This window comes from Eleutherodactylus coqui, chromosome 7, assembly GCF_035609145.1.
Source record: "Eleutherodactylus coqui strain aEleCoq1 chromosome 7, aEleCoq1.hap1, whole genome shotgun sequence".
Taxonomy (NCBI): domain Eukaryota; kingdom Metazoa; phylum Chordata; class Amphibia; order Anura; family Eleutherodactylidae; genus Eleutherodactylus; species Eleutherodactylus coqui.
In genome coordinates, this window is record NC_089843.1 from 218,827,697 (window position 1) to 218,851,042 (window position 23,346).

Below are 23,346 nucleotides of genomic sequence, written 5' to 3' on the forward strand. Positions count from 1 at the left end.
TTGAATTCAATGGGCAAACATCGTTCTTCTCTGCCACAGCTGTTACAGCTGTGGCAGAGAAGAATGATTTGTCTTCTATATATTCTCAATGGGGTCGGCGCTGCTGCCGCTGGCCCCATTGAGTGCATATAGAGAAGAGAACAGGAATCGCAGATCGCAGATAGGTGCGATCTGCGATTTCTGTTTTATAATTTATCGGACGAGCGCATAAAAAGCGCTCATGTGTCCGATACCATTGCAAAGCAATGGTTTTATAAAATCGCCGGACGCATGCGCATGCGCAAATCGCGGCTAAAAAGGCCCGTCTGACTAAGGCCTTATTGTGCAAAAAAGTACTAAAATGTAAAAAGAAAACACATATTTCGTACCGTTGTATCGGTAACCTGTAGAATAAAGTTTACATGCAATTATTATTGCATGAAAAGAGCAAAAAAAATACATAATTGCTTTTTTTAATAAGATGTATAAACTAATCAATAATTTGTATATACTCCAAAATGGTGACGTTGAAATTTACAACCAATCCCCCAAAGAAATCAACCTCTTATATTCCGTCGGAAAGATTAAAATACTAAATTCAGTTCTTTCAATCATTGTGTGCAAGAGTAAATTAGCTGTTCAGTTTCCTGTATATTGCAGTAGCAGTTTCAGCTTGTATATCTTAACTATTGCCAAATGCTTTGGTCATTTTATGTAGCAAGAAATAAGCACAGATTTCATTGTGAAATCTAGTTTCGCTCAGACAATTTGCATGTAAGGTTTCTGTATGACTGTGCATCTTCACATTGCCCTCTTTATGCTTTGCAGCTTTCTAAAAATTTCACATTTGCAAATGTACATTTAGTATAAAATTGCTTAACTTTTTTGTTTTATTAAGTAATATATTCCCTTTATACAAACAACTGCAGTTATAATGCATAAGGTTTTCAAAATGTATATGTTAAGTATATTTAAAATGATTAAATGTATTATTACGATTATTTAAGTCTTAAAGGGGTTGTCCCGCGGCAGCAAGTGGGGTTATACACTTCTGTATGGCCATATTAATGCACTTTGTAATGTACATCGTGCATTAATTATGAGCCATACAGAAGTTATTCACTTACCTGATCCGTTGCTAGCGTCCCCGTCTCCATGGTGCCGTCTAATTTCAGCGTCTAATCGCCCGATTAGACGCGCTTGCGCAGTCCGGTCTTCTCCCTGGTGAATGGGCCCGCTCGTGCCGGAGAGCTGGTCCTCGTAGCTCCGCCCCGTCACGTGTGCCGATTCCAGCCAATCAGGAGGCTGGAGTTGGCAATGGACCGCACAGAGCCCACGGTGCACCATGGGAGAAGACCCGCGGTGCATCGTGGGTGAAGATCCCGGCAGCCATCTTGCTAAGGTAAGAAAGAAGTCTCCGCAGAGCGGGGATTCGGGTATGTACTAAACTGTTTTTTTTTTTAACCCATCCCTTGTGTTTGTCTCGCGCCGAACGGGGGGCCTATTGAAAAAAAAACAAACGTTTCGGCGCGGGACAACCCCTTTAAGATATAGAAAAAAAGGGAAACGATTTTTTAAATTGTGTATACCAATATATTTAATTAGTTTAAGTTCAAGTTACGGTTTTAAATAGACGAATGACATCTTGCTTAAACCATTTGTCACATTGTGCTCCAGGGACCTACAGTTCTATGGGTTTCCAGGAGCACACTTCCATAGGTGTGGGATGATTGAACTAGCTGGGTGTGGAGTTCTCCAGCCAGCCAATCACCACTGGTCTGCTGCACATAAATACCAGCTCCTCTTACTAGAGGGAGTTGGTCATTTATTCTTCTCATTCCTCTCAGTACTCTGTCGGGTGGAGTCTTGCATGCTGTGCTTAGTGTTGCTGCATGCATGAGTTTCTCGGTGGAATTCTCTCATCTGTTGGTGTGAACAGTATCCTGCTCAGCTTGCATGCTATTTGTTATGACCAGAGGGTGTGGACCCACTGTGCCAACTCACTGGTTTGGCTTTGAGCTAAACCGGAGGGCGTTATCCTGGTGGTTCCCTGGTATTTACACTTTAACCCCTTTACAGGGATCTGGCCTCTGCTGCAGGGAACCAACCATGGCGCTACCTCCTGGAGTAGTCCCGGTGTAGTTTGCAGCTGACCCACGGGGGTTGGCAACATTGGTGCAAAGCACCACAAGATAGGCCGAAGCGCACAGTCAGGATACGGACGATGTCTGGACTGGAGGCATTCAAACAAGAACCAAGTCACAAGTCCGAGGGTTGAGACAGGCAGAGTTCAGGCAAGTCCAGGTAATTTTTCCAAGGGTCAGGACAGGCAGAGTTCAGGCAAATCTAAATAACAAATCCAAGGGTCAGTGCATGGGAATCAAACACAGGATACCTTCGCTGGGAGCAAGACACAAATAAACACCAAAGCTCAAGCAAGGTGGAGCATCTCTGGCACAGTTAAATAGTAGCATAATGGCTCGTGAGTTTGCAGCTGCGGTAGGAGCACTGGGAAGGATTAACTCCCACAGAGCTGAAGGAAAGTGCAAGTAAGGCCACATGATACAGGGAGAGCAGGTCAACACCAACAGTACCTTCCCTCTTACTCCCCTACTTCTTCATGCCCGATCTCTGCAGGAACTTTTGTACTAGGAGCGGAGCATTGATATTGTCTAAAGGCTCCCATGACCTCTCCTCTGGGCCATACCCTTTCCAATCCACTAGAAAGAATTTTTTATTCCAACTTATCTTCATGTGAAGTATGTTCCTGACTTCATAAGTATGTTCAGAGTTAACCTGGACCGAGGTAGACTTGGAATTCTTGGAATAGTTATTGAGGATCAGGGGATTTAGAAGAGAGACATGGAACAAGTTGGGTATGCGTAAGGAGGCAGGGAGCCATAGCTTTTAGCAAACGGGGTTCATCTTCCTGGTAACCATGAAAGGACTGAGAAAATGAGGGGCCAGTTTATAGTAGGGTACTCTAAGCCTGATGTGTTTGGAGCCATACCTTGTCGCCTGGAACGAACTGCAGTGGGGACTGTCGTTTGCGGTCGTCAAACATCTTCATCTGAGCAGTAGCTCTCTCCAGGGCGGTCTTGGTCTCCTGCCAGATTTTGGAGAAATTCTCCACCAAAGATCCGGCTGCTGGAACCTTGGACGAGATAGGAATCCTGGGTGAGTGACCATAGACTATGAAAAAGGGGAACTTATCAGTATACTCAAAGACATGATGATTGTGAGAGAATTCCACCCAAGAAAGCAGATCAGTCCAATCATCTTGATGTGAATTGGTAAAGTGGTGGATGTAGTTAGTCAAAATCTGGTTGGTGCGTTCAACCTGCCCATTGGACTGTGGAAGGTATGTGGAAGAGAAGTTCAAGGACACATTCATAAGCTTACAAAGAGTCCTCCAAAATCTGAAAGTAAACTGGACCCCTTTATCAGACACAATGTGTAGGGGAAATCCAAGCCAAAAGATGTGGTTACTGAAATTCTTAGCCAGTTGACTGGCTGAGGCTAATCCGGGCTAAGGAATGAAGTGAGCCATCTTTGAGAATCGATCCAAGACCACCTAGATGACTGTGCACCCATTGGATGAGGGCAGGTCCGTGATAAAGTCCATGGCGCTTCAGGTATGGGCAGGGCACAAGTGGTGCAGGCAGAAACAAAGTTTCAAATATCCTCCCTCATAGACGGCCACCAGAAATGGCCATGGATTTGTTATGCAGTCTTACACTGCCCTGGGTGCCCTGCTATTTGGAACAATGACCCAAGGATAAAACCCGTCTTCTTTTAGATGTGGGGATATTAGAGATGAGGTTACCACTAGGGGTTCCGGGGTCTGGTGGGTGCGGGCTGCTCATCCTGGTGTGCCTGGGGCCTAGGCTGGCGGCTCTGTCCGGGTTCCCCCAATCTGGTGGTTGATCGCTGCGGCCGGCAGCGCATCCCATGTGCTGCGCGGGCATGACAGTGGGTGCGCAACGCCGGGGGGAAGTGGCTTTATGACTCCCTCTAGTCTTCATGTGACTTATCCCCCGCCCCTCTGGGTGGGGAGGTCTGCATATAAACCCTGCTGGCCCAGACATCAATGCTCGTGTTTGTTTTGACTTGTTCTGACTACACCCGCAATCATTGACCTGACTAAAGTGTGTATGACCTCTGCTTGCATTTGACGCTGCGTCTGTTTTTACCCTCCTGTAGTCCGCTCGTGACTTTTTGGTTTGACCATGCCTACTGTCTTGACTATTCTCTGGTCGGCGAATTGTTGTCCTAGTCAGCTCACGGTTCCCACCTGTCGGTCTCCCAGTCCCTCCTTCTTGGGGTCCCTGACACTAGTACAGTGCAGGGACCATCGCCCAGTTGTCTCCCTGGGGCATCCCAGTGCTCTTGATCACTGGGATCCAAGGACCTTGACAGCACATCAGCTTTGACATTCTTGTCCGTGGGACGAAAATGCAGTATAAAACCCAACCAGGTGAAGAACAAAGACCACCGGGCCTGTCGACGATTAGGTTGCTGTGCGGTCTTTAGGTAGGTCAGATTTTTATGATACATGTAGATCACTACAGGAAGAGAAGCTCCCTCCAGAAGGTATTGCCAAAACTCCAGGGCCATTTTGATGGCCCGCAATTCACGATCTCCAATAGAATAATTCCGCTCAGAAACTGAGAAAGCCTGGGAGAAGAAACGACATGTTACTGTCCTTCCGGAAGTGATTCTTTGTGAAAGGATTGTCCAGACTCTGGAGAAAGATGCATCAACCTCCAAAAAAAAACTGCTTGGTAACCTCCAGCTGGTGCAAAACGTGGATAGAAGCAAAGGCCTATTTCAGAGCTTGGGGGGTGGCATCGGCCTCTGGAGTTCACTGCCTGGCATCTGCCGCTTTATGGGTGAGAGCAGAGAAGTAGGGGATAAATTGCTGGAAAAAATTTGCGAAGCTCAGAAAACATTGGATTGCATGAAGACCCAATGGACGAGGCCAGTTTAGTACCACAGATACTTTGTACGGATCCATTTGAAGACCAACCTGAGAGACTACATGCCCTAGGAAAGGAAGAAAGCTTTTTCAAAGATACACTTTTTGAACTTGGCATAAAGTGGGTTCTCCCTTAAACGTAGGAAAACAGTATGAACGTGTGTATGATGCGAACTAATATCTGGTGAGAAGCCAAAAATTCAATACCTGATAAGGTGCAAAGCAGGCACGATCGCCATAAGACCGGCACAATGGCCGTAGGGTCGGCACAATGGCCGTAGAACCTAATAATATACAGCAATCCAGACTATAAATCAGAGGAGCTTAACTGTCCACTGCAGACTTATATGCAGCCACCTACTCAACCCAGCCCAGATTGGGGAGGAGCGATACATGCAACTAAATCTGCAATGTGAACGATACCACAGAAGCTAGCCAATAGATGGGTGCTCCCACAATACAAGATTACAACTCACACTGACATAACAGTGGGTTGCCCCGTATCTCAACAGTGGGCTTCATTCTGGTTTATAGTCTGGCTTGCTGCATATTGTTAGGTTCTATGGCCATTGTGTTGACCCTACGGCCATTGTGGTGGGCACAGTGATGAACTGAATGGTCTCGGAGAGAGCTCTGCCATCCACAGATGTCACCACAAGAGGTCTCTCTAGTAGTTGGATAGGAACCCGGTAGCAGTCCACCATGGCCTGATGCAGGAAGCTCCCTGCAGAGCCAAAGTCCAGGAAGGCCGACATGGCAAACTGGGTCAAAGAGATGGACAATAACATGGGTGACTTCAGTCTAGGAAAGGACAGATCTTCACCTAGGGCTGCCTCTCCTACTGATCCTAAGCTCAAGATTTTCCCAAATTATCATAGATTCATAGAATAGAATAGTTGGAAGGGACCTCCGCGTCATCTGGTCCAACCCCCTGCTCAGTGCAGTATTCACTAAAGCATCCCAGACAGATGTTTGTCCAGCCTTTGTTTGAACACTTCCATTGAAGGAGAACTCACCACCTCCCGTGTAACCTGTGTTGCAGCCGTTCTGAGGCCTGCACTTTGCTTGCAGGCCAGACCAGGTTTTGGGTGTGCCCTTGCTTCTCTTGGAGCTGAGGGGTGTGGTAGTTGCAAGAGTAATGTCAGTCAGCACCTGGTACGGAATAGCTTGGCTCCTACTTAAGCAGTGCCAGCATGATCTCCTGTGCTGGTCAATCGTTCAGTTACCTTTGGACAGCGACCGAGGAACCCACCTTGGCTGAAGCTCCTAGCTAAGTTCTGTTATGCTTTGTTTGGTCTTCTGTTGTTACCTTTTATTTGTGCTACGGCTCCCTGACAGGGACCGGTCAGTGGCCCAGGCATGCGTGCGGGCTTGCACTTGTCAGAGCGGTCAGTCCGCAGAGTAGGCAGGGCCCCCTCCTGGGTAGGGGACGATAGGGAGAGAATTCCCCTTAGTTTTTGTTTCCTTTTGCACAGTTGTGCCTTTTGTTTATGTCTTTGAGGTTACACGTCCGGAGGACGCAACAGATTGACCAGCCCTTACCTACTCAGGGAGATTCTGTGCTGTTAACATGAATCCCCTTGAGGTTTTGTCGCACCAGCTCGGCTGGCTGCTGAGGTCGCTGAGATTAAACAGCGACAACTTGTGCTGCAGGTTCCCAGCAAGGAACCAAAACTTGAGCTACCGGACCGTTTTTCTGGTGAGAGGCAGAAATTCGGATCCTTTCGAGAGGCCTGTAAGCTCTACTTCAGACTGCGTCCTAGCTTTTCGGGAGACGACGCCCAGAGGGTGGGCATTGTAATGTCCAGACTGCAGGGGGCGCCACAGGCATGGGCGTTTTCATTACCCCCGGTGTCTGAGGTTCTGACCTCAGTGGATAACTTTTTTGCTGCTTTGGGTCTTATTTATGACGACCCTGATAAGATAGCAGTGGCTGAGGGAAATATCAGACGTTTGCGACAGAGAGATTCCACGGTTGAAGATTATTGTGCTGAGTTTCGACGTTGGGCAGCAGAAACTCAGTAGAATGATCCTGCTTTAAAGAGCCAGTTCCATTGTGGTCTGTCCAATGAGATCAAGGATGTACTGGTAGGACATCCAGTACCTCGCAGTCTAGATGAGGCCATGTCTCTGGCTATTAAAGTTGGGAAACGGATCAGGGAGAGGCATCAGGAACTGTCTACGGATCCCGCCTCCTACCTACAGGTATGGAAGGGCCCATGCAGCTGGGGTCTCTAGCTGGCAGGGTTAGGAGGAGAAGGACGATACAGTTTAATGGCCGATGCTTTGTCTGTAATCGTACAGGTCATATGGCTCAGTTTTGCCCACGCAGTAATGCTCAGTGGGAAAAACTAGATGGCCTGGAGGTTAGAGGGAGGGTCCCTCTAGGCCATCAGATTGCTTGGGTATCCTCTTCCAGACTGGTACTTCCCGCTGAAATTCGTTGTGGCAGTGTTGATAGTCCCATAGGAGTCTTTTTGGATTGTGGAGCTAGTATTAATTTAATACATCAGGAGACTGTCAAACGTTTAGGCTTAGAGATGAGTGTTTTGGATGTTCCCATCCCTGTGTCTGCCATTGATGCTGCTCCGCTATCTCAGAGAAATCTGAGTTTTTGTGTACCTAATGTCCATTTAAGGATTGGGCTGCTCCACACGGAATGTATAACACTATATGTCATGGAATCCCTCCCTACACAAGTAGTTTTGGGGTTGCCCTGGCTGCACTTACACAACCCAGTAGTGGACTGGGAAAAGGGGGACATTGTTAAATGGAGCCCTGGTTGTCTGTCTGCTTGCATTTCTGCTGATATAGCCTCCATTCAGGCTGAGGAGTTGCCTGAATTTATTGCTGACTTCTCTGATGTGTTTTCCCAAGAGGGGGCAGACAAATTACCACCGCACAGAAAGGGGGATTGTGCCATTGAACTTCTCCCGGACTGCAAGTTCCCTAAGAGTCGCATGTTCAACATATCGGCCCCTGAGAGACAGGCGCTCAAAGATTATATCCAGGACAGCTTGAGAAGGAATCATATATGACCATCTAATTCCCCACTAACAGCGGGTTTCTTTTTTTTAAAGAAAAAAGATGGCGGGTTACGTCCCTGTGTTGACTTTAGGGAATTGAACAAAATCACGAAACGCAATCCATACCCTCTCCCTCTTATTCCGGATCTGTTTTCGCAGTTGAATGGCTCCAACTGGTTTTCCAAACTAGACTTGCGCAGGGCATATAATTTAATCCGTATTAAGGAGGGGGACGAGTGGAAGACTGCGTTTAATACCCCCGAGGGGCATTTTGAGAGTCTGGTGATGCCTTTTGGTCTCACTAATGCCCCTGCGGTATTCCAGTCCTTGATCAATCAGGTTCTCTCTCAATTTGTGGGCAGATTTGTACTACTATACTTGGATGATATTTTGATCTTTTCTCCGGATTTTGAGTCCCATGTTTCTCATGTTCGCCAGGTCCTCCAAGCTTTGCGTGAGAATTGTTTGTTCGCCAAAAGAGAAAAGTGTGTGTTTGCTGTACAAGAGATCACATTTTTGGGGCATATAATTACCCACCAAGGGTTCATGATGGATCCTGAGAAGGTCCGAGCTGTACAGGATTGGGTCCTACCAGAAAATGTGAAAGCCTTACGAAGGTTCTTGGGGTTCGCCAACTATTACCGTAGATTCATTAGGAATTTTTCGGTGATAGTTAAACCTCTCGCTGATATGACTAAGAAGGGGTGCTTTCCTACTAAATGGTCAACGGAAGCCATGCAGTCATTTCAGAGATTGAAGAGGTATTTTGCTACTGTTCCGGTTCTGGTGTAGCCAGATACTTCCAGGCCCTTTATTGTTGAGGTCGATGCTTCAGAGGTGAGGGTTGGAGCAGTTCTATCTCAGGGAACGGAGACATTGCAAGATCTCCGCCCATGTGCATTCTTCTCCCGTAAATTTTCATCTTCGGAGTGAAATTATGACATTGGGGACAGGGAATTGCTGGCGCTTAAATGGGCATTCGAGGAGTGGCGTCATTTTCTAGAGGGGGCGCGACACAAAGTAACGGTTTTCACGGATCACAAAAACCTCATATATCTGGAATCTGCCAAGAGACTTAATGCCAGACAGGCACGCTGGTCGCTTTTCTTTTCCTGTTTCAATTTTTTAGTTACATATCGTCCTGGCTGGAAGAATGTGAAGGCCGATGCTCTTTCCAGAAGTTTTCTTCCAGTGGTTTCAGAGGAACCTCCTGCCCCTATCCTGTCTGAAGGGGTGGTGGTGTCGGCAGGGTCATTAGAGTTAGAGGAGCAAGTCCGTAAAGCACAAAATTTGGCCCCGTCAAAGCTTCCGGCTGGGAAGCTTTTTGTTCCAGTTCATCTAAGGTTACAGAAATTCAAAGTTCGGTGTTGGCCAGGCATCCAGGGATTAATAATACCCGTAAGTTACTCTCGAGAACCTATTGGTGGCCGTCATTACGATGGGATACGTTCAGTTTTGTTTTGTCATGTGAGGTGTGTGCCAGAACCAAGTCATCCCGCAGTCGGCCAGCCGGTATGTTATTGCCGCTGCCTATTCCTAAGAGACCATGGACGCATTTGTCCATGGACTTCATTACGGATTTACCACCTTCCGATGGCAACACGGTTGTGTGGGTGGTAGTGGACCGGTTTAGTAAAATGTGCCATTTTGGGGCACTCCCCGGTTTACCTAATGCCAAGACATTGGCCAGTTTGTTCATTTGCCACATCGTTAGACTACATGGTTTGCCAGAGAATATAGTCTCCGATCGCGGTGTACAATTTGTGTCTAGCTTTTGGCGAATAGTCTGCTCTCATTTGGGTGTCCAGCTTTCGTTTTCCTCGGCATACCATCCTGAGACCAATGGGCAAACGGAGAGGTGTAATCAGAACCTGGAGCAGTATTTACGTTGGTCACCTGATTTGGCCAGCCAATCACTGCTATATACGTGCACAGGGTTAGCACGTCATAGCAGGAGGTGCCAAAGCCTTCCCTGCATGTTCATTGGCTAAAAAAGTCGCTAAACATGTGTGGAGGAGAAGGTGAAATTTTCTCGAACACTGCGTGGTGCTAGCTCGAGTAACGAGTGCTTTCAAGTATGCTAATGCTCGAACGAGCATCAAGCTTTTAAATAATTAAAGGGGTTGTCCGGCGCCGAAACGTTTTTTTTTTTTTTTCAACCCCCCCCCCCCCCCCCCGTTCGGCGCGAGACAACCCCGATGCAGGGGTTAAAAAAGAACACCGGACAGCGCTTACCTGAATCCCCGCGCTCCGGTGACTTCTTACTTACCTGCTGAAGATGGCCACCGGCATCTTCTCCCTCGGTGGACCGCAGGGCTTCTGTGCGGTCCATTGCCGATTCCAGCCTCCTGATTGGCTGGAATCGGCACGTGACGGAGCGGAGCTACACGGAGCTACACGGAGCCCCATTGAGAAACGAAGAAGACCCGGACTGCCCTAACTTGTCTAATTTGGCCATTAGACGGCGAAAATTAGACGGCAACCATGGAGACGAGGACGCTAGCAACGGAACAGGTAAGTGAATAACTTCTGATAACTTCTGTATGGCTCATAATTAATGCACAATGTACATTACAAAGTGCATTAATATGGCCATACAGAAGTGTATAGACCCACTTGCTTTCGCGGGACAACCCCTTTAAAAAAGCTGTAATAAACCACAAAAAAAGACAACTAAATTGTATTCTTATACATATTCAATACATGTCACTTATTGTATTGAGGTTTTTGTTTAGTGTACGGTATTTAACAGCCTTCTTATTGATTTCAGCCATTGTGCAATACTTAGTCAATGAAAAGCCTTTATTCATCAAGTTCTTTCCCGTTGCAGACGGGTTAAGAGAAAATTCTGCATCCAATTCCCACTAGAAAGAACAGAAATTTCCTCAGTTGTAAATAACTAAAAGTTTAATCCTTTTTCTCTAGAGTGATGATGACAGCGACAATACGGTTCCTGCCCTGTAATTATGATGGTGAATTGTGGCATATGGCTGGGGAATTCTACACTGGGCGGGCAGCACCATGACATGAGGAGGGGGCCACTATGCTCCTCTCGTCCATTTATACTTTTATTCTTTGTTCATCCTGTGTAATCATGTACCCAGGTGACTGACTCCTGGATGTAGGACAGATTTATCCGTGTAGTGAGGGAGGGGGAGCGGAGCGCAGCAGCGGTGACTGCGGCTCTGACCTGTAATCTGGCTATTCAGTGTAAAATCAAATACAACAAATAATACAATAAACTCAATACAACGTGTAATAAAGTATATACACGGAACTACATAAGCTTATACTACCGGACTATACAAGAAAATCCCATAGATCTGCACTATATAAGTTAGTAAAAAATGTTTGCAAATGAACATACAAAAACATTACATTTTATCCTCAAGATCATCTTCTTCTATATATATAAAATTGAATGTATGTCTGTCTGTCTGTCTGCCTGTCTGTCTGTGTGTGTGTGTGTCTGTCTGTCTGTTTGTCCTTTATGCGCTACTACACCATTCATCCGATCGCCATGAAACTTTGGGAAGTTGTGGAGCACACTCCTGGGAAGATTACTGGCATAGTACATTTATGCTACGATAAATGGTGCGCGTGCGTGCGTCGTCGTTACGCCCCCCCACGTAGATCGTTTGATTTCCATCACTGCCACTAATTCTCTCACTTCCCGATGTTGTAGAAACATGAAATTTGGCACGAGCATTGATTATGTCATAAATAGGAAAAGGTAATGGGTCCCAACTCGATTATTCAATTGTAAGCGCCAAAGAATTAGCGTCCAAATTTTACGTACGGAATCTAATTTTCTCGCTTCCCAATGTCATAGAAACATGAAATTTGGCATGGGCATTGATTATGCCATAAATAGGAAAAGCTAATGGGTCCCAACTCGATTATTCAATTCTAAGCGCAAAACAATTAGCGTCCACATTTTACGTACGGAATCTAATTCTCTCACTTCCTGATATATATAAATGAATGTCTGTCTGTCTGTCCTTTATGCATTACTGCACCATTCATCCAATTGCCATGAGACTTTGGGAAGTTGTTGAGTACACTCCTGGGAAGATTACTGGCATAGTACATCTATCCTATGATAGGTGCCGCGTGTGCGAGACAGTTACGCCCCCCCAGACAAAGATCGTTTGATTTCCATCTCAAGCACAAAAGCAAAAGGCATTACGACCAACGGGATGAGTGTTCAACCACAAAATGATGCATCCGCCGAACGTTTCGCAAGACAATTGCTGGATATTGAGAATGCTGAGGTAAAATGAATGCTGTGCTGTGATTGGTTGCTATTTCTTATACTGCTGAGGTAACATGAAAGCTGTGCTGTGATTGGTTGCTATTTCTTATACGGCTGAGGTAACATGAAAGCTGTGCTGTGATTGGTGGCTACTTCTTATCCTACTGAGGTTGCATGAAAGCTGTGCTGCGATTCGTTGTTATATATTATACCACTGAGGTAACATGAAAGCTGTGCTGTGATTGGTTGCTATATATTATACCACTGAGGTAACATGAAAGCCGCGCTGTGATTGGTTGCTATATATAATACCGCAGAAGTAACATGAAAGCTGCGCTGTGATTGGTTGCTATTTTTTAAATTGCTGAGGCAGAATAAAAGTTGCGCTGTGATTGGTTGTTATTTCTCTTACTGCTGAGGTAACATGAAAGCTGCGCTGTGATTGGTTGTTATATATTATACCACTGAGGTAACATGAAAGCTGTGCTGTGATTGGTTGTTATCTAGATATATAAAAACGAATGTATGTATGTCTGTCTGTCTTCGCAGCAACGCGCGACGGGTAAGCTAGTTATATATAAAATTGAATGTATGTCTGTGTGTCTGCTTGTCTGTTTGTCCTTTATGCGCTACTACACCATTCATCCGATCGCCATGAAACTTTGGGAAGTTGTTGAGTACACTCCTGGGAAGATTATAGGCATAGTACATCTATGCTATAATAAATGGCGCACTATAATAAATAGCGTCGTCGACAGTTACGCCCCCCCCCCACGTAGATCGTTCGATTTCCATCATTGCCACTAATTTACTGACTTCCCGATGTCGTAGAAACATGAAATTTGGCACGAGCATTGATTATGTCATAAATAGGAAAAGCTAATGGGTCCCAACTCGATTATTCAAGTCTAAGCACAAAAGAATTAGCGTCCAAATTTTACGTACGGAATCTAATTCTCTCACTTTCCAATGTCATAGAAACTTGAAATTTGGCACGAGCATTGATTATGTCATAAATAGGAAAAGCTAATAGGTCCCAACTCAATTATTCAATTTTAAGCGCAAAAGAATTAGCGTCCACATTTTACGTACGGAATCTAATTCTCTCACTTCCCAATGTCATAGAAACTTGAAATTTGGCACAGCATTGATTATGTGAAAAATAGGAAAAGCTAATGGGTCCCAACTCGATTATTCAATTCTAAGCGCCTAAGAATTAGCGTCCAAATTTTACGTACGGAATCTAATTCTCTCACTTCCCGATGTAATTTGGCACGAGCATTGATTATGTCATAAATAGGAAAAGCTAATAGGTCCCAACTCGATTATTCAATTCTAAGCGCAAAAGAATTAGCGTCCACATTTTACGTACGGAATCTAATTCTCTCACTTTCCAATGTCATAGAAACTTGAAATTTGGCACGAGCATTGATTATGTCATAAATAGGAAAAGCTAATGGGTCCCAACTCGATTACCAGCAACGGGATGCGTGTTCAACTACAAAATGATGCATCCGCCGAACGTTTCGCAAGACAATTGCTGGATATTGAGAATGCTGAGGTAAAATGAAAGCTGTGCTGTGATTCGTTGCTATTTCTTATACTGCTGAGGTAACATGAAAGCTGCTCTGTGATTGGTTGCTATAGATTATACTGCTGAGGCAACATGAAAGCTGTGCTGTGATTATTATACCACTGAGGTAACATGAAAGCTGCTCTGTCATTGGTTGTTGTCTAGATATATAAAAACAAATGTATGTATGTCTGTCTGTCTTCGCAGCAACGCGCGACGGGTAAGCTAGTCTATATATATAAAATTGAATGTCTGTGTGTCTGTCTGTTTGTCCTTTATGCGCTACTACACCATTCATCCGATCGCCATGAAACTTTGGGAAGTTGTTGAGTACACTCCTTGGAAGATTATAGGCATAGTACAACTATGATAAATAGCGCACGTGCGAGCGTCGTCAACAGTTACGACCCCCCCACGTAGATCGTTCGATTTCCATCATTGCCACTAATTCTCTGACTTCCCGATGTCGTAGAAACATGAAATTTGGCACGCGCATTGATTATGTCATAAATAGGAAAAACTAATGGGTCCCAACTCTATTATTCAATTCTAAGCGCAAAAGTATTAGCATCCAAATTTTACGTACGGAATCTAATTCTCTCACCTTCCAATGTCATAGAAACTTGAAATTTGGCACGAGCATTGATTTTGTAATACATAGGAAAAGTTAATGGGTCCCAACTCGATTATTCAATTCTAAGCGCAAAAGAATTAGCGTCAAAATCTTACGTACGGAATTCAATTCTCTCACTTTGCAATGTCATAGAAGCTTGAAATTTGGCACGAGCATTGATTATGTCATAAATAGGAAAAGTTAATGAGTCCCAACTCCATTATTCATTTTTTTAAGCGCAAAAGAATTAGCGTCCAAATTTTACGTACGGAATCTAATTCTCTCACTTCCTGATGTCATCTATATATATAAAAAGGAATGTCTGTCTGTCCTTTATGCATTACTACACCATTCATCCAATCGCCATGAAACTTTGGGAAGTTGTTGAGTACACTCCTGGGAAGATTATAGGCATAGTACATCTATCCTACGATAGGTGGCGCGCGTGCGAGCATCGTCGACAGTTATGCCCTCTAGACAAAGATTGCTTGATTTCCATCTCAAGCACGAAAGCAAAAGGCATTACGAGCAACGGGATGAGTGTTCAACCACAAAATGATGCATCCGCCGAACGGTTCGCAAGACAATTGCTGGATATTGAGAATGCTGAGGTAAAATGAAAGCTGTGCTATGATTGGTTGCTATATATTATATCGCTGAGGTAAAATGAATGCTGTGCTGTGATTGGTTGCTATTTTTTATATTGCTGAGGCAGAATAAAAGTTGCGCTGTGATTGGTTGTTATTTCTCTTACTGCTGAGGTAACATGAAAGCTGTGCTGTGATTGGTTGTTATATATTATACTGCTGAAGTAACATGAAAGCTGCGCTGTGATTGGTTGTTATATATTATACTGCTGAGGTAACATGAAAGCTGCGCTGTGATTGGGTGTTATATATTATAAAGCTGAGGTAACATGTAAGCTGCACTGCGATTGGTTGTTATATATTATACCACTGAGGTAACATGAAAGCTGCGTTGTGATTGGTTGTTATATATTATACCACTGAGGTAACATGAAAGCTGCGCTGTGATTGGTTGTTATCTATATATATATATATATATATATATATATATATATAAACGAATGTATGTCTGTCTGTCTTCGCAGCAAAGCGCGACGGGTAAGCTAGTTAATACATATATTGGGCTTTGATCAGTAAAATGGACATAATAAAATATGACCTTTAATATGCAAAAGACTAAATACTGTATCTTATAATCACGCAGAGAACAGAGCACTTTATGAAATGCTTAAAAATTGTTTCATATATATGCTCATTTTGTGTAATAATCTCACAATTTCCTCCTTCTGGAAGCCTGTGGTACATATATGGTCAGACATGTGCAGTGCTGGATGAGAAGAGCAAAGTATTTCCAAGCCATGAGCTGTGTTCCTCTGAATGTACTTACAGTATGCAAAAAATTTGTCCTGAAAGCCCCTAATACTGTGGGCCATGACAAAAGAAAAAGTGGCCGAAATACGAAGGGTGCAAAGGGTTGTTCCACAAGAATGAAGTGAAACAGATTACTATTAGAGATGAGCGAGCACAGTCGTCCAAGCTTGATGCTCGTTCGAGTATTAGGGTACTCGAGATGCTCGTTACTCGAGCCGAGCACCACGCGGTACTCGAGTCAATTCCATTTCCTTCCCTGCATGTTTAGCGCCATTTTCTGGCCAATAGACATGCAGGGAAGGCATTACCACTTCCTCCTGTGACATGCCAGCCCTATCCCACCCCCCTGCAGTAAGTGGCTGGTGAGATCAAGTGACCCCCAAGTACTTAAAGCGGTCCCGCCCGTGGCTTGCCTCAGACACACACTGGGAGAGTATAGGGAAAGTGCTGCTGAGGAAATGGGGAAAGTGGTAGTGTAGGTTCCTGTCTACAAGAACCCCAACGGTCCTTCTTAGGGCCACATCTGACCGTGTGCATAACTGTGTGGCGGGCTGGGAGCAGTTTAGCACATTTTTTTTTTTTTTTAATCTCGGGCTGTGCATTACAGCAATAGCGTTCTCAGTCTGCAGTCTGTAATACAGTGTATAGGGAAAGTGCTGCTGAGATAGGGAAAGTGGTAGTGTAGGATCCTGTCTACAAGAACCCCAACGGTCCTTCTTAGGGCTAACTCTGACCGTCAGGGTGTCTGGTGGGAGTTGTAGTCCATCACTATTGCACAGCTAGGCCTGTTTGCAGCCTTCCATATAATATTTTTCTGGCTGCAATTTGCATTACAATACCGCTCTCTGCGTGAAAGTGTACACAAATAATTCCATAATTATTTACACCGCCCTGTGTCTGCAGTGAATTTGGGATGCTCAGCGTTCGGCCAACACAGCCACTTATAGAGGGAAAGTGATATACACACTATATAGCCTGTATTCTTTAAAAAAAAAAAGCTCCTTTGTTGGGCTACCTTTGACCGTTTAAATTTTACTGGGTGTCTGGTGTGAGTTGTAGTCCATCACTATTGCAGTTAGGCCTGTTTTCGGCCTCCCTTACTATTTTTTTTTCTGCCTGGAGTTTGGCTTACAATACTGCTCTCAGCGAGAAAGTGTACGCACATAATTCCATGATTACTTACACCGGTCTGTGTCTGCAGTGAATTTGACACACAGCGTATGGCCACAGCGACTGATGGAGGGAAAGTGATATACAGACTATATAGCCTGTCTTCTTTTTCCAAAAAAACCAAAAAGCTCCTTTGTTGGGCTACCCTTGACCATTTAAATTTTACTGGGTGTCTGGTGAGAGTTGTAGTCCATCACTATTGCACAGCTAGGCCTGTTTGCGGGCTCCCTTACAATTTTTTTCTGCCTGGAGTTAGCGTAACAATACTGCTCTCAGCGTGAAATTGTACGCACATAACTCCATAATTATTTACATCGGTCTGTGTCTGCTCTATTCGTAATCTGCCATGCTGAGGGGTAGGGGTCGAGGGCGCGGGCGAGGACGCGGAGGTTCAAGTGAGGATGTGGGCACAGGCCGAGTTCCTGGTCCAGGTGAATCACAGCCAGCTGCTGCGGGATTAGGAGAGAGGCAAGTTTCTGGGCTCCCCGGCTTCATATCACAATTTATGGGTCCACAAGGTAGACCTTTATTGCAAACAGAGCAGTGTGAGCAGGTCCTATCGTGGATGGCAGAAAATGCATCTGGCAATGTATTGGGCACCCAGTCTTCTACGCAGTCCACTGCTGAAACTCTGAATCCTCTGGCTGCTGCTCCCCCTTTCTCCCAGCCACCTCACTCCATGAAAATGACATCATCTGAGCAGGCAGACTCCCAGGAACTGTTCTCAGGTCCCTGCCATGAGTGGGAAAACCTGGTTCCTCTCTCACCTGAGGAGTTTGTCGTGACCGATGCCCAACTTTTGGAAAGTTCCCGGGGTCCGGGTGACGAGGCTGGGGACTTCCAGCAAGTGTCTCAAGAGCTTTCAGTGGGTGAGGAGGACGATGATGATGAGACACAGTTGTCTATCGGTGCGGTAATAGTAAGGGCAGTCAGCCTGAGGGAGGAGCGCACAGAGGATTCGGAGGAAGAGCTGCTGGACGATGAGGTGACTGACCCCACCTGGTTTGCTAAGCCTACTTCAGAGGGGGAGGCAAGTGCTGCTGCAGGACAGGTTGGAAGAGGCAGTGGAGTGGCCAGGGGTAGAGGCAGAGCCAGAGCGAAGAATTCCCCCAACTGTTTCCCAAACACACCCTCGCACGAAGCCACCGTGCAGAGGGCTAGGTGTTCAAAGGTGCGGATGTTTTTCAGTGAGAGTGCGGACGACTGACGAACAGTGGTGTGCAACCTGTGTCACACCAAGATCAGCTGGGGAGCCACCACTACCAGCCTCACCACCACCAGCATGCGCAGGCATATGATGGCCAAGCACCCCACAAGGTGGGACGAAGGCCGTTCACCGCCTGTGGGTCACACCACTGCCTCTTCCCCTGTGCCCCAACCTGCCACACAGATCGAACCCCCCTCTCAGGACACAGACATGAGTGCCTCCGAGCCTGCACCCACACCCTCAACTCCACTGCCCCCCCCCCATCCAGCAATGTCCCCCAGCGCAACGTTCAGCTGTTGCTAACACAAGCGTTGGAGCGAAAGCGCAAGTACGCCGCCACGCACCCGCACGCTCAAGCTTTAAACGTGCACATTGCCAAATTAATCAGCCTGGAGATGCTGGCATACAGGCTTGTGGATTTGGAGGCTTTCAAAAACATGATGGCGACGGCGGTCCTCACTCGCAACTCTTTTTCCCGGTGTGCCGTCCCAGCCCTGCACCACCACGTCTCCCGCAACATTATACGCGCCCTCACTAGAGATGAGCGAGCACCAAAATGCTCGGGTGCTCGTTACTCAAGTGGAACATTTCGTAATGGTCGAGAGCTCGTGGGAGAACTTTCAGTGATGCTCGAGAGTTCGTTTCGAGTAACGAACCCCATTGAAGTCAATGGGCGACTCGAGCATTTTTGTACATCGCCGATGCTCGCTTAGGTTTTCATTTGTGAAAACCTGGGAAATTCAAGAAAGTGATGGGAACGACACAGAAACGGATAGGGCAGGCGAGGGGCTACATGTTGGGCTGCATCTCAAGTTCCCAGGTCCCACTATTAAGCGACTGCTGCCTCTCATCTGATTGGTCCCGCTGAGCCAATCAGAGGCAGCAGTCACACACCCATTCATAAATTCATGAATGGGTGTGTGAGTGGAATCTGCCTCTGATTGGTCAGGCTGTGACCAATTAGAGGCAGCTCATTCAGCAGGCGGGGATTTTAAATCCCCGGCTGCTGAATACTACTCACAGCTGTTCAGAGCAGTTCAGGAGGACTGCCACTGGCCGCGCTGAACTCCGTCTGCCGGGACCAGGTGAGTATATATATATATATTTTTTTTTTTACACATTTCTGGATGAATTGCAGGGAAGGGCTTATATATTTAACCCCTTCCCGACAATTCATCCCGCGATCGCCGGCAGCCCATTGCTTTTAATGGAGCCGGCTGTATTGCCGGCTCCATTGAATTCAATACGCTAACATCGTTCTGCCGGGACAAGGTGAGTATATATATATATATATATATTTTTTTTTTTACACATTTCTGGATGAATTGCAGGGAAGGGCTTAAATATATAAGCCCTTCCCGACAATTCATCCCACGCTCGCCGGCAGGCCATTGCTTTCAATGGAGCCGGCTGTATTGCCGGCTCCATTGAATTCAATGGTCAGTGCTCGTTTAATCGAGACGAGTACCGCGTGGTGCTCGTCTCAAGTAACGAGCATCTCGAGCACCCTAATACTCGAACGAGCATCAAGCTCGGACTAGTATGCTCGCTCATCTCTAGCCCTCACCAATGCGGTTACTGGGAAGGTCCACTTAACAATGGACACGTAGACAAGTACAAGCGGGCAGGGCCCCTATATCTCCCTGATGGCACATTGGGTGAATTTAGTGGAGGCTGGGACCGAGTCAGAGCCTGGGACTGCTCACATCCTACCCACCCCCAGAATAGCGGGTCCCAGCTCGGTGCTGGTATCTGCGGTGGTTTATGCCACCTCCACTAAACCTTTCCCCTCCTCCTCCTCCTACGCAACCTCCACCTCGCAATTAAGATGTGTTAGCAGCACTTCCCCAGCAGTCGGCATTGCGCTGCAGCACAGCGGTGGGCAAGCGTCAGCAGGCCGTGCTAAAACTTATCAACTTAGGAGAGAAGAGGCACACGGCCCCGAACTGTTGCAGTGTCTGACAGAGCAGACCGACTCTGGCTTTCGCCGCTGAGCCTCCAACTAGGCATGTTCGTGTGTGACAATGGACGTCACCTGGTGGCGGCTCTGCAGCTTGGCAGCCTCACACATGTGCCATGCCTGGCCCACGTCTTCAATTTGATGGTTCAGCAGTTTTTGAAAATTTGTCTGACCTGCTCGGCAAGGTGTGGCACATCTGCGCACATTTCCGCAAGTCCACCACGGACGCTGCCACCCTGCGGACCCTGCAACATCGGTTTAATCTGCCAGAGCACCGACTGCTGTGCGACATGCCCACATGGTGGAATTCTATACTGCACGGCCAGGCTGTATGAGCAGCGTAGAGCAATGGAGGAATACCAACTCCAACATGGGGGGCGTAGTGGTAGTCAGCCTCCCCAATTCTTTACCGAGGAGTGGGCCTGGATGGCAGATATCTGCCAGGTCCTCGGAAACTTTGAGGAGTCTACCCAGATGGTGAGCGGCGATGCTGCAATCATTAGCGTTACCATCCCGCTGCTATGCCTGCTGAGAAGCATAAAGGCTGACGCTTTGCGGTTGGAACAGGAGACGGGGAATGAGAGTATGTCGCTTGATAGCCAGACGACCCTCATGTCTATCTCAGCGTGTTTTGGAGGAGGAGGAGGAGGAGGAGGGGAAAGAGACAGCTGGGCACACTGCAGAGGGTATCCATGCTGCTTGCCTCCCATCTGTTCAGCGTGTATGGCCTGTGGACGAGGAGGAGAAGAAGGAGGATCCTGAAAGTCATCCTCCTAGTGAGGACAGCGATGTGTTGCGTACTGGTACCCTGGCACACATGGCTGACTTAATGTTAGGCTGCCTTTCTCGTGACCCTCGCTTTAGACGCATTCTGGCCAACACAGATTATTGGGTGTACACCCTTCTCGACCCACGGTATAAGGAGAAACTTTCCACTCTCATTCTCGAAGGGAAAAGGGGTACGAGAGTGATGCAATACCACAGGGCCTTGGTGGAAAAAGTGATGCTAAACTTCCCATCTGACGGCACTAGTGGCAGAAGGTGCAGTTCCGAGGGCCAAGTAGCAGGGGAGGCGCGGTGATCAGGCAGCATGTTTAGCGCAGGCAGGGGAACACTCTCCGAGGCCTTTGGCAGCTTTATAGCTCCCCAGCAAGACTGTGTCACCACTCCCCAGTCAAGGCTGAGTTGGAGGAAGCACTGTAAAAAGATGGTGAGGGGGTACGTAGCCGATCGTACCACCGTCCTCTGTGATGCCTCTGCTCCATACAACTATTGAGTGTCAAAGCTGGACATGTAGCACGAACTTGCGCTGTACGCCCTGGAGGTGCTGGCTTGCCTTGCCGCTAACGTCTTGTCAGAGAGGGTGTTTAGTGCAGCTGGGGGAATCATAATGGATAAGCGTACCCGCCTGTCAACTGCCAGTGCCGACATGCTTACACTCATAAAGATGAATAAAGCCTGGATTTCCCCAGACTTCTCTTCTCCACCAGCGGAGAGCAGCAAAACCTAAAGGTTCTTTTTTCTGCAACCGCAGAAAAAAGCATTCTCTATCACGAGAAAAAAAGGGGGAATTAGTTTTGTCCATCCCTCTCTGATATTAGTCCTCCTCCTCCTCCTCCTTCTCCTTAAACATCATGTCATCACGCTGAAATGCCAATTTTTCTGCGGCCCAAAAGGCTCTGCTTACAATTTTTAGCAATTTTTCAAAGTTTCAAAAGTATTGATACTTTAACATAAACCAATTTTTTCCACAGGGCTGCCTCCAGGCTCTGTTACAAATTAAGCAACAGCGAGCTGTATCTTTAAAAGATATTTATGGGTTTTACCTGCCCTCTCGGTTGAGCAATTTTTGAGGGGTACACTTGTACTGTTGGTACACTAATTTTTCTGGCCCTCGCCTACACTCTTATCTAGCTAATTTTTTCGGCCTTCGCCTACACTCATGGTACACCATTGTTTCAGGGGTTCGTCTATACTCTTGCTACAGAAATGTTACTGGGGTCTGCCTATACTTCTGTTACAGGAATGTTACAGAGGTTTACCTATACTGTGGGTGCACACAGACTTCCCATAGCAGTGTTTTACTTTTCTGGCACAAATACACTGACTGACTTGGGTAGGGTGCAGAGTGCAGATGGCTTTCCCCTTGCGTTGTTGATGTGGTATCCGACACCTACACAGAATAAATAGTGTGTGGATTTCCCATTGCTATGTCACTCGCAGCATGTTGGGTCACACAGGGTGTTTGCTGGGACCGAGCCAGACCCAGGGCCCACTCACATACTTCCCACACAGACTATAGCGGGTCCTGGTCACGGTTTCTTGGCCTTGTTATGTCACCTCCTCCAGCTTGGGGTCATGGGATTAGTACTGGGCAACATGTATTTTCTCTCGTTTAACCACAGTTATCCGTGGCACTGGTTTGGGCCAAACAAGAGGAGCGTTACTGCATTAATTAGACGTTCACAGCTGTACTAGCATCAGAGTCCGCTCTATGCCCACAATAGCTGAGGGTGTGTGCAGAGGCCTATGTCATTGGCGCAGTGAAAGTCTACCATGTTTGGGCAAAGTGATTTCTTCATATTTAATACAGTCTTTGGGTTTCTTTGTACTCGCCTATGCTGTGGGTGCACACAGACTTCCCATAGCGGTGTTTTACCTGTCTGGCACAAATACAGTGACTGACTTGGGTAGGGTGCAGAGTGCAGATGGCTTTCCCCTTGTGTTGTCGATGAGGTATCCAACACCTACACAGAATGAATAGTGTGTGGACACATGGATTTCCCATTGCTATGTCACTCGCGGCACCTAGGGTCACACAAGATGGATGCTGGGACCGAGCCTGACCCTGGGCCCGCTCACGTGCTTCCAACACAGAGTATTGCTGCATTGTGGAGATGTGTAGAAGTGCTGGGCTGGCACCTGAGTCCCCTTTATGCCCATGTTTGCGGCTCCTGACAATTTTGCAACAGAGGTGCCACGGGATTGGCATGATGATCGTACGTCAATTTATCATCGATTCTCAACAGCATTGTGGGCTATCGCCCCCCCCCCCTTTCAAAGAGGGTCATTGCCTGGCCCTGCCAACCCTCTGCACTGTGTGCCTCCGGTTCCTCCTCATCGCAGACACACTTAGAAATAGACATGAGGGTGGTGTAGCTATGAAGCGAGCGTGTGGCATAAGGGCA